Below are 12022 nucleotides of genomic sequence, written 5' to 3'. Positions count from 1 at the left end.
TAATAATGTATACATTAATTACATGGCTATTATATAAAGTGCCTATAGAGTCTCTGTACATGAATAGTATCCATGTAGTAAATCACAAAGCTATATGTCAACTGTAATTATCCATGCATTTTTAACTTTTTCCTGCTCCACTGGGCAACCTCACATTCCAGCACTCTGGAAAACTTCATCTTCCTTTCTTTTCTTTTCTCAGAAAGTTTCCCTCCTTTTCCCACAAAATACAGAGTTTCCTCCCATAATTACAGCAGCCTACAGATCAAAGTAGGCTAATATGGTTGAAGCTCAGAGCCACCTTAAAAACAGCTTTCTAGAAAACCACTCAGAATGTGGCAACTGACATCTTAGTGAGCTTTTGGACCCTGAGCTTTCCAGATAGGGAAATGACAATCCGAAGGTCTCAAAGCCGACATCCTCAAGGCCCTTTTAGAGCTTTGGATAATCTCATGATGACAAATGTATAACATGAGGTGGTTATTTTTGCGCCTTTCCACAGGAAAGAGGTCATGACAGTGAAAATATCTCCTAGTGTACAATTTTTTTTGCAGGCGGAAGGGTTCTCCCTTCCTGTTGCCTGTTGCCACTCTCTCCATTTCCACAGGCACACAACAGAACTGCAAAAGGTTTGGGCAGGCCTACTGCTGAGGGACCTCAGAGAGAGAAATGAGAGAAGGACTCAGAGAGACATCCAAAATGTTTTTTTTTTTTTGCTTCAACAAGAGGAAGAAAACAACTTGAGACAGATTCAGCCACATCAGCACAGCTTCTACAAGTACTTCAAGCAAGAGATTTAACCACATGAGCTCAGTTGCTGCAAGTATTTCAGGCAAGACAGAAACCATCAACCTCTGTCTTATTAATATCTGAATCCATTGATAACTTTAGAGAAACCCTTTGAACATGTGACTGCCCAAAGAGTAGCTAACACATCTGTGCTGCTTCCCTAAGATACTTTACCTTGATATCACTTTGAAATCATTTGTCATGATTTCAGACTTTCCATCAGAGCCATTAACTCCACAGACAAGCAAATGATGAAGCCTGCAACCCTATTAAAAACAATTCTAAGCATGGAAAAAATAGTTTTGTCTCCTTTTTCTTTCAGCATATGAGGCTCAGAGAAAATAAAAGATGCTTGGAAATGTTGCTATAAAAGCCTTTTTTTATTATTATTTTGGGAGGAGGAGGAGCTGTAAACTGTGCTTCTGCCTTCACAAATAAACAGCATGGATATAACAAGCAGCGTAGGCATGGCAATACATCTCCACATCCATGTCAGTGAAGGCATCACCCTACGCTGCCCCATGATGTATTCTGTAATTATGGCACAGCAGTAACTGCATTCAGTAAAGAATGGGTTACAGGCTTCAGCTTTAAATCTGAATTTTATCTTTCCATGATAATAACAATAAGGAAAAGTATTAGGAAGCTTGATAGCTATTAGGTTTTTAAGGAAGAGCTTATTCTTACATCTTAAAATAAGGTCATGAAAACAAACAAACACAAAATAAACCCCAAAACAAACCAACCATCCAAAAAGGCAACCCAGGAAGTTACTCCACACCTGTATACACATTAAAAACCTGGAGCCACTGGATTGGTTTGGTTTTCTTGGTGCCTTTTTTTGCTACATATATAAGCTACTCCAGATCCTGGATGTCAGAAGTTGGAAAGGACCTCCATACATCATAGAATCAACCAGATTGGAAGAGACCTCCAAGATCATCCAGTCCAACCTATCACCCAGCCCTAGCCAGGCAACTAGACCATGTCACTAAGTGCCTCATCCAACCCCCCACTTCCAGAGCAAGACCATAGAATCTAGAGATGGGTCTTGAAAGTGTCCAGAGAAGACTCCACAACCTCTCTGGGGAGCCTATTCTAGGGCTCTGTGACCCTTTCAGTAAAGAAGTTCTTCCTCATGTTGAGGTGGAACCTTCTGGTAGTTTATATCCATTCCCCTTGTCCTATCACAGGGCTCAACTGAGTTTGTCCCCTCCTTCTTGACCCCCAGCCCTCATATATTTGTAAACATTGATTAGATGGCCTTCTTTAGCAGTAATGTTGCTGTCTGTGCACTGACTTAATTTTTTGTACCATGGTGCTTTTAACACCTTGGGCTAAGCATCCCAGGTGAACTTTTTTCTTGGAAATCTGAGGCAACCTCATACAGTGCCAAAGTTCTTTGGCCTGAGCATCTTACATTTCTAGATAGAAAGGGGATCCTGGGTATGCAGTCCAACAGAACCTGAGCTCATTGAATGCCCTGGAATTTAATATGTCTGAGTAAGTCATTCTAAGCTAATTTTTACTTTGCATGAGTTTCCATTTATAGCTTGCAGTTGCTGAATTGCAGTTGCTGAATTGCAGCAAGACTGAGAGCTATGATCTTTTTTACTTACACTTAATGGTTTCAGGATTATTTCTTTGCTGTTACCTACTGGATACAGCCATGTCTGACACTGTGTCCTCCTGATGTATGGAATTACTGTCAGTCTCATTTAGGGCTTGTGTGGCAATTCAGCACACACTTGCAATGATATTTTAGACTGCTGCCATTTTGGGACAGTGAGTCAGCAGGCCAAGCTTCTCTGGCTAGATCTTCTTACAGAAACTGTCAGAAATACTGACTTCCCATTACAGTTTCATGTGCAGGGAACAGCCTATGTACAGCCTGAAACAGGCCTGGAACAGGCAGCCCGGGGGGGTTGTGGAGTCTGCTTCTCCGACACTTTCAAGACCAGTCCAGGTGCATTCCTATGTGACCCCAGCTAGACTCTACAGTTCTGCTGTGGCCAGGGGGGGTTGGACCCCACCTATGCAGGAACCTTCCAACCCCTAACATCCTGTGATCCTGTGATTCCCAACTGTGCTAGTTCGAGGCTAGCTGGGATGTTTTGGTGAGAAGAATTACATTACAGGCTGTGCAAAGGAAACAGTGGTGACATCTACTTCACTCGTAGGCTTAATGAGATGTATAAAAGCAAGAACACAAACCTAGGTAACAGAGCTGCTCTCTCTGGCTCCCTCCCTTCTCTCCCTAACCTGCAGCGTAACTAATCCTTCTGCTTCCTAACCCTCTTGGCTGATTCTCCAAACTCACCTTGAATGTATGGCAACGTCCAGGATAAGGTCAAGGGGTGGAAAGGAGGTGGAAGGGTGGTTGGGAGCCCCTCCTGAGGACTCAGGTTTCTGGGAGGGCTGTTGTGTTTCTGTATTACCTTTTTAACGCGCATATTTCTGTCTCTAGCTGTATAGATTGTAAATACCTGCTTTTATATTGTGCTAAGCTGTAAATAGAAAGCTTCATTCTTTAATTTCTAGCTTGGCTGTCTAGTCTGGGTGATTCCATAGCAGGGGGGGAGGGAGGTAATACCCAAAGCATCACACCAAGTAACACAAATCTGCTACGTAAACCTGCCCTTTACCTGCCAAAACCTGTACTAACTGAAGGCACCACATAATATTTTCAGAGCTTTTTCTATGATTTTAGCTTAAGAGACTCGTGCCCCTTGCTGTCTGTGTTTGTCATAACCATCCCGTCAAAATCCAAACCACCTTGCCAGGAGAAATCTGTGTGTGATCCCCACCTGCTTTCAGAGTCAGATGTCCCTCTCTGTTGATAGAATTGATATAAATGCATGAAGTCACCTAAGGTTTTAAGCAAGAGTCCTGATGAAATTAGGATATGTACTGCTTAATGTTATCTGTTGAGGATGGAACTTAGGGCATTATGGAATATGTTATTGATAGAGTTAGAGGCAATATGAGAAGGGAAAGACATTCATTAGTGTGGTTTTCTTTCTCTCTCTCCTCCTTTTGGAGGGTTTTAACTTCCAAGTCCTGCTTCAACCCTGTACATTACTAAACAGCCTTAGCTTTCCATATGCAAAAATGTCACACAAAGAGAAAACATCATGGGTGACATACTGGGTGTTAAGTGGCAGGAATATAAAGTGGGCATATTACCTAGTAACTGGTCAGTTACTACTTCTTTCTTTTTGGTTTTGTTTTTGGGTTGTTTTTTCTTTGAAAGCCATGCAGTTCCCAGTTAAACACAAATGCAGCAATGTCTCTCTTCTCCCTTTAAAAAAAACCTCTGACCCCAATGTCAGCAGCTTAGTAGTCACAAGCAAGTTGACAACAGCTCTTTGTAAAGGGCGTGTCTGTGAGCCAAATCCTAGAGGCAGGGGAGTGCAGGTTCTAATGTACAGATTTAATGTAAAAGCACCCCAACTACTGAAGTCAGTTATGTCACATCATTTACACCACAGCACTCAACGCCAAACGCAGGTTACAAAACACCATCTTGGGACACCTGAATGCTGTGCCTTCATTTCGAGTAATACTTACTTCCAGGAGTCACCTGGAGCCAAAGGTCCATCCCTTCCAGGATGTGTTTAGAGAGTATGGCAAGGAGGTGACTTCAGCATAGCCTTTGATGGTCTGGCAGTTTCTATATTAAGGACTTACTGATCTGGAGACTTCAATTTCACCAACATAGTTGGGAACTGCTGTTGATGATTTCTTCCATGACTTCGTCTAAGCAATTTTTCTCTATTTAAGATTTGTGTCACCCAGCTAACATCAGTAAATGTCACAAATCAAATGATTGTGCTGTATGGTGAAGTACTTCCTTAATGTTCTTTACATGCCTCAATTGCCTCTTTTTTCCTACTGACTCCCCCAAAAAAATCTTGTTATGAGACAGGATGTATTTGAAGCAGAGTGCTTAACAGGTTGTGAGAGGTTCTCCTCTACTCTGCCCTGCTGAGGCCACACCTTGAATATTGTGTCCAGTTCTGGGCCCCTCAGTTGAAGAAGGGCCTTAGAAAACTACTTTAAAGAGTCAGCATAGACCCACAAAGCTGATTAAGGGAATGGAACATGTCCCTTCTGAGGAAAGGCTGACAGAGCTGGGTCCTCCAGCCTGGAGAGAAGGAGACTGAGAGATGACCTCATTAATGTTTACAAAGATGTAAAGAGTGAGCGTCAGGAGAACAGAGCCAGGCGCTGCTCACAGATGCCCAGTGACAGGACAAGGGGCAATGGCTGCAAGCTGGAGCTGAGAAGGTTCCATCTTAACAGAAAGAAAAACTGTGTCATGGTTAGGGTAACAAAACACTGGAACAGGCTGCCTGGAGAGATTATGGTGTCTCCTTATTCGGAGACATTCAAAACCTGCCTGTGTTTCTCTGTGACCCACACTAGGTGATCCTGCCCTGGAAGGGGGATTCAACTAGAAGGTATTTCGAGATCCCTTCCAATCCCTATCATTCTGTGATTCACTGAATTTTTATACCTTACTCTTCTTCACATAAGTAATGATGTTACAGACCTGGATTTTATTCAATTTCTACTATCTGTCCCAAACGGAATAGTTCTACGTTTCTGCTAATGCAAGAGCCATTTGTAAACCTTGTGCTGCTTCTTATGGTGTCTCTCAGGATCCTCCTAGGTCTCTCATAGCTTTAGACCACAGAAACATTCAGGTCAGAAAAGACCCTCAGGATCCACCAAGTCCAACCTAGAACTCTACTCTACAAGGTTCACCTTAAACCACAGCCCTAAGCACCACATCCAAACAACCCTTAAACACATCCAGGCTGGGTGACTCCACCACTTCCCTGGGCAGCTCATTCCAGTCCCTGACAACTCTCTCCACAAAAAACGTTTTCCCAATGTCCAGTCTAAACCTCCCCAGCCTCAGCTTGAGGCCGTTCCCCCTTATTCTGTCTCCAATTACCTGTGAGAAGAGCCCAGCAGCAGCCTCTCTACAATGTCCCTTCAGGTAGCTGTAGACAGCAGTGAGGTCTCCCCACAGACTCCTCTTTTTCACACTAACCATCCCCAGCTCCTTCAGTCACTTCTCATAAGATTTATTGGCCAGGCCCTTCCCCAGCTTCATTGCCCTCCTCTGGACCTGCTCCAGCACCTCCACATCTCACTTGAATTGCGGTGCCCAAAACCGAACTCAACATTCGAGATGTGGCGTCACCAAAGCCAAGTCCAAGGGGACAATCCCCTCCCTGCTTCTGCTGGCCACAGCATTTTTAATACAAGCCAGAATGCCATTGGCCTTCTTGGCCACCTGGGCACACTGCTGGCTCCTATTCAGTTCCTGTCTGTTACAATCCCCAGATCCCTTTCTGCCAGGCAGCTCTCCAGCCACACTGCCCCAGGCCTGTAGCTTTGCTTGGGGTTGTTGTGACCCAGGTGCAGGACCTGGCATTTAGCCTTGTGGGAAGGTGGTGTGGGGATCAGAACTGGAGTAGTGGTCAGACAGTCATGCACCTGGCATAGAGCATTAGCACACCAAGTAGAGATTCAAGGACTGATTTTGCTTCAGCCAAGTTATGTCAAGGCTGGATCATGACCACAGAAACTGTTCCATTTAATGGCTTGTACAGTTCCAGGAATCAACCTTTCCTCACATGGCAGTGCTTCTTCAGCAGTTAAGGCTAGATTCACAAAGAAACTTCACCTACTATAAAGCAAAGCTTTGTAGTGTCCAAATTACCATTTGTAACCGAGCAGAATATTCCCCTAAATAACAGGGAAAATTCAACACCAGAAAGCAAAATGAATGCAAGATTGAATGCTGAGCAGGCATATTCATGCACTGCATAAGACTAAGAGGTTTTTCTGGATGTAGACCTCTATTCTGGACTACAAGGGAAAGTCTCACTGCCTAAGAGCTCTCTCCTGCAGTGTCATGCTGTAACTCTAAAACCATAACACAAAGGTGTTCTTCATTTTGTTTTGCTGCAGATTCAGGATCTAGGTCTGCACTCACTTGGTTTCCCCACCATTTGATTCCTGCCTCATGTGTAGAGGCACTTACACATGCCAGATACTTACAGCTGGGCTCACAGAGACTTGTAACATGGAGCAGAGCACCAGCTGAAATCACAGAATCACAGGGGCAGGAATGGACCTCAAAAGCTCATCCAGTCCAACCTCCATGCCAGAACAGGGTCACCTAGACCAGATAACACAGGAACTCTTCCAGGTGGGTTTTGAATACCTCTAAAAAGGAAGACTCCACACTCACCTTGGACAGCCTGTTCCAGTGTTCTGTCACCCTCACACTGCAAAAGTTCTTCTCATGTTTTCATGGAACTTCCTATGCCTCAGCTTCCACCTACTGCCCTTGTCCTGTCATTGGGCATCACCAAGCAGAGCCTGGCTCCGTCCTCCTGGCACTCACCCTTTACATATTTAGAAACATTGATGAGGACACCTCTTGGTCTCCTCCAAGCTGAAGAGACCCAGCTTCCTCACTCTCTCCTCATAAGAGACGCTTCATTCCCTTAATCATCTTTGTGGCTGCACTGGACTCTCTCAAGCAGTTCTATGTCTCTCTTGAACTGAATAACCCAGAACTGGATACAGTGCTCCACAGGCAGCCTCACCAGGGCGGAGTAGAAGGGCAAGAGAAGCTCTCTCAACCTACTAACCACAGCCCTTTTACTACACCTGAGAATGACACTGTCCCTCCTGGCCACAAGATCACATTGCTTGCTCATGATCAGTCTATCATAGCTAAATCTGCAGTGCAATTGAGATTTGCTGTTCCTGAGAATGGTTGCAATCTTAATATACTCCTCAAGACTCCTAAATGTCCACATGATCTTTGTGGACAGCTGGGAAAGCAGCTCTATGAATCCTAGCCACCTTTACCGAGAGCAACACTGAGCCACCTGTAGCAGAACTCCAGCACCTACAGTCTACCAGCACTGGTCATAAAAGATAACTGAAAGCATTCAAGGGGCACATGGAGCTCCAGCAGACAGGGTTAGACAAAAATGAACAAGTTGGCTACATCAGCAGATACACATTTTTACTTAATTGCATCTTCCATTATTGGCCTCATGCTACACCCCAAGGCTTGATCATTTCTCAATCTTGCTGAATAAGGTAGCAAGTACCAAGTGTTCTGTGTGTGTACCACACACCGCTAGCATAAAGCTTTGTAGCCGACTTCCAGCAAAGAGAGGTTTACCTGACCTATTATCTTATAAAGTGTTCTTGCTCCTTTCTTCCATACAGTGAGACAATCAAGTCCCTATATTTATAGCCCATAACACTCCCTGCATATTCCAGTATCTTGTTTGCTCTTTTAAGAATTATCACATGCTGTGCAGATGGTTTCACTAAATTATCAGCAATCACTCCAAAGTCAGTTCTGATATTCCTATCCTTGGGGATGGTACTACTGGGGCCAAACACATCCCTGGTACAGGTGTATTAGTCTAACACATTTGGCCCACTGACCACAAAGTGCACTGCCTCCAATTACCTCCTCTCTCTTGCTCTTATCTCAGTTTACTGACCCTGTACTTATCTTAGTCCCTTCCTTATCTAAAACACTGCAATCTTCCAGGTCCCCTAATGCAGTTCATTATTTGACTCCTGTTGTTCTCATAGAATAATATTGTCCCTTTCTGTGCTTTACTTTCTTCCTTTTCCTGAAGCACTCCCACAAGCACAAGGGTCTTAAAAAAAACAATCACTGCTGTTTACAGAGTATATTACTTTCCATCATTTCTTCTGATTCTCCTGCACCATGTCTTTCCAATAATTATCACTGTGATTTACTCTATTGGCCATATAACCTCCTTCTTCCCGTACTAATCAGCTCTGGATGAGCTAGTTGGTAGGGCCAGATTGCCTCCAACAGACTTTATCCCATCCCTGAGTCTCACCTAGGCGTGCTGGGCTCATGGCCTCTCTAGCCTTCTATGTACATGCACACACAGCTCCTCACCAGGTCTTCCAAGGCAGGCCCACCCCAGTGATCCAGGCAGCTGCTTTCACTGCCTTTTTCAGCAGATGTCTCAAGCTCTCAGGACCTGGTGCCTCTGCCAGACACCTCATTCTGCCTGTTTAGGTTGAGTAGCTGCACACCACTCCCCATGCAAGGCTTTGACTGAGACACCAGAGAAAGCCCTTTGTAGCATAGCTAAAGCACTCAACCCTCTGCACACGAACTTCTCTAAAGTGCTGCTGTACTAAGGGGCACACTCTTCACTGAGTTAGCGTGGATGAGTACAGAATTGGTTTAAACTACCTGGAGACAGAATCATAGAACGCATCTGGTTGGAAGAGGCCCTTGACAATCATCTAGTCTACCCCACGCACACCTCTATAGTAAGCAGGGACATTTTTAACTCAATAAGGTTGCTCAGGGCCCCATCAAGTTTGGCCCTGAAAACTTCCAAGGATGGGCCTCCACCACCTCTCTGGGCAACTCATCCCAGTATTTTACTACTCTCATTGTAAAGAGCTTCCTCCTGCTGATAGAACCAGCTGATAGTCAGCTGCTTCCTATCATGGAGAAGGAGAGGATAGAAAACAGTGAAAGCTTCTGTGCAAGGAACTGCAGCAGCAGAACTGCTGTTTGGGACCCCAAGTATCCACCTGGCCATCTAGAGTGTGGAGATACAGAGGGGCATTTATTCTGAAACAAAACAAACCACGGGTACCCATAAAGCATGGTGGTGAGGGGAAATCCAAACCCAAGCTCCCAGACAGTGGCTGTTAATTGCCTCTCCGCAGTGCAACTAAAAAGCATGGACATGGGCAGAAAGGCCCACAGAGCTTTCCAAGAGCGAAGACTCAGAATTGTGGCTTACCAGATCCAAGAGCTTGACTGTGACATTGCCTCAGGGGTGCCTTCCTCTAACCTTTATTAACAGCAGGAAGCTCATTTCACAAAACCCCTTTAGGGTACGCTGCGTATTTCCGAGGTCTGTCCAATCAAAATATGCAATAAGGATCATATTGAAGCAGTATTAAAAATATGATACATTTCTAAACTAAGTAATACTACAGTTTTGGAGAACATGATGCCTGGACACCTCCTTGGTGTTTATTTATCCCTTCTTTAAGTGATGTTTCTAGTGTCATTTTCCACAAAAATAGCTCTTTGACAAAATGTCAAGGAGGCTCTTGGTAGGCATTTCAGACTGTTACATAAGAAGATAGCACAGATATTCCCTTCCCACAGAAATGAAGCTGGTGTTCAAGAGGGAAACCAGCATTTCAACCTCCTGAAGGAAAAGATTAAGCTAACTTGACCTACCTATGCAGTCACAAAAGCTGGCTGGTAAAGTATGGAGCTCTGTGGATGCATTTATGATTCTTAAGGGTCTGATCAACATCACCTGCGTAATCTTGCAGCTTTAACATGCTAGTCCTTAGCTTTCCACACCTTTGCTCTGCCAGATATTACCACTCCTGCAGCAGAAGTAGCAGATGATGCACTGTGGTTCTGTCTACATTAAGAGAACAAGGAGGGCAGGGCTCAGTTAGGTACTGCAGATGCTCCCTCTCAATCTGGTGTCCAAGCAAAACACGGGGGACATCAGTTTGAGAGGCACAGGCACCCAATCCCAGCTGCTATGTCCTAAGCAGAGTAGTCTCTGATAAAAGACACAAAACAGTTAACAAAAAAAACCCACTCACCCACCCAAAAAACAACCAAAAAAAACAAAACCCAAAGCCCAAACCAATCACAATGAAAACCAACCCAATCAACTAGTGAAGAGGACTAAGAAATTAATCTTCTAGGCTCTTACATCTAGATCCAAGCTGGGCATTTCAGAGTTAGGATTCTTAAAATGCAAGAATTATATTAACTTAGAGACTTCAAAAAAACCTTTGAAGATTATTTAGAACAGATCTCAGTACTATTAAAGTGAGCACTCAACTGAGCTGTTCATGGGTGCTATTACCCATTGTAAGGGACCTGAAGCTAATGCTCTTCAGATGAGAATGCACAGCCATTAAGAATTCCAAGTTTTCCTACTAATACCTTTTGCACACATGCATCTATTTCCTACTGTTAAAAAAAAACAGACCAGAAACAACAACAGAACCCAATGAAGACCCAACTAAATCAAATCAAACCCCTACAAAGAAAGTAAAACTATTTACTAAATTATATTGTCCTGTGAAGATGGACTTGCAATCCAAGCCACTCAGATGTCAGGGATAATAAAACTCTAATCACTAGCCCTTGGAGAATAGCTTCAGGTACAAGAGAATTTCAAACATGAACACATTCTGAGCACTGGAGACAAACAGTCCTCAATGTTGCTGTATCCCAATTTCCATTGGTTACCAAAGCAGCCAACTGACTTGCTCTGACAAGCAGATGGACTTCATGCTTTCACAAAATGTAACATTAAGATTTGCACCACAGCTGGTATGTGAACAAGTCTAATTGGTGTAACCTTCAAGACAAAAGGATCAGCTCTGTATCGGAAAGCCACATCCATAAAGCAAAATTTGTGTTGCCCTAAACCTGCAACCTTACCTCTCTCAAATAGATTCTATGGGCATCTGCCAAGTCTTTACCTAATTTCACCTCTACTCGGCCACCAGCGCAACTGAACTTTCACAGCAAAGGAAATCCGAGCATCTACAGCCCTACCATGCCTGCATGGGTCTTGCAGTGATGCCCCCTAGACTTGCTTCATCATAGCATTGCTCTGGGCAGCAAAGATGACACACAAGCAAAGACACACTAGCCAACTCCATTACAGCTCCTCCAAAAAAGAAAGCCGGAGCCTGCATTTGCTCTCCACTTGAGGCACAGCTTGAAAGCAAACCCAACAAAAGAACCCCAACCAACCCAATGAAAACCCAAGCACCTTCACTCCCAGCCCCAAACATCCCACACTAAAATTCAGTGGGGTATTAAAATGCCCTGTGAAAATGTGTTAAGTGTTCTTAGAATCTTTCTCTAGATTTACATAGACCATCCTCCTCCCTTTCATCAGACCAATAGGATGCTGTAGCAGTCCAACTCCTGGCTAGAACTCACGAACACACTCACATGAATTGTTCATACTCCTCACCTCCTTTTTTGCTGTGTTTGTTGGTTTTTTTTTTCGTTGTTACATACTGCAGGAAGCCATTTTAAGCACTGGGAACAGACCACCATCATCATGTCATCTTCTGATCTTCCAAAAGAACCTTACTGTAGGGGCCTCTGCAGTCCAAATGG

At 44.0% G+C, this 12022-nt stretch overlaps 1 long non-coding RNA gene across 2 annotated transcripts in view; it reads right to left on the bottom strand.

Moving 5' to 3' along the window:
• LOC135187928 (uncharacterized) overlaps nucleotides 1-10439 on the bottom strand; it is a 66886-nt gene extending 56447 nt beyond the window's left edge. Inside the window, exons 1-2 of one of the 2 annotated variants that reach the window (XR_010307505.1) lie at nucleotides 10094-10439; nucleotides 9645-9760 (exon numbers count right to left, since the gene is read on the bottom strand). This is a non-coding gene — a long non-coding RNA (uncharacterized LOC135187928). Of the gene's footprint in view, nucleotides 1-9644 lie in introns of both variants that reach the window. The other variant, XR_010307503.1, reaches the window with a different exon arrangement.
• Nucleotides 10440-12022: the final 1583 nt, after the last annotated feature.

This window comes from Pogoniulus pusillus, chromosome 28 (assembly GCF_015220805.1).
Source record: "Pogoniulus pusillus isolate bPogPus1 chromosome 28, bPogPus1.pri, whole genome shotgun sequence".
Classification (NCBI taxonomy): Eukaryota; Metazoa; Chordata; class Aves; order Piciformes; family Lybiidae; genus Pogoniulus; species Pogoniulus pusillus.
Note: the sequence above shows the minus strand (reverse complement) of the source record. Positions and strands in the feature narration are given on the sequence as shown.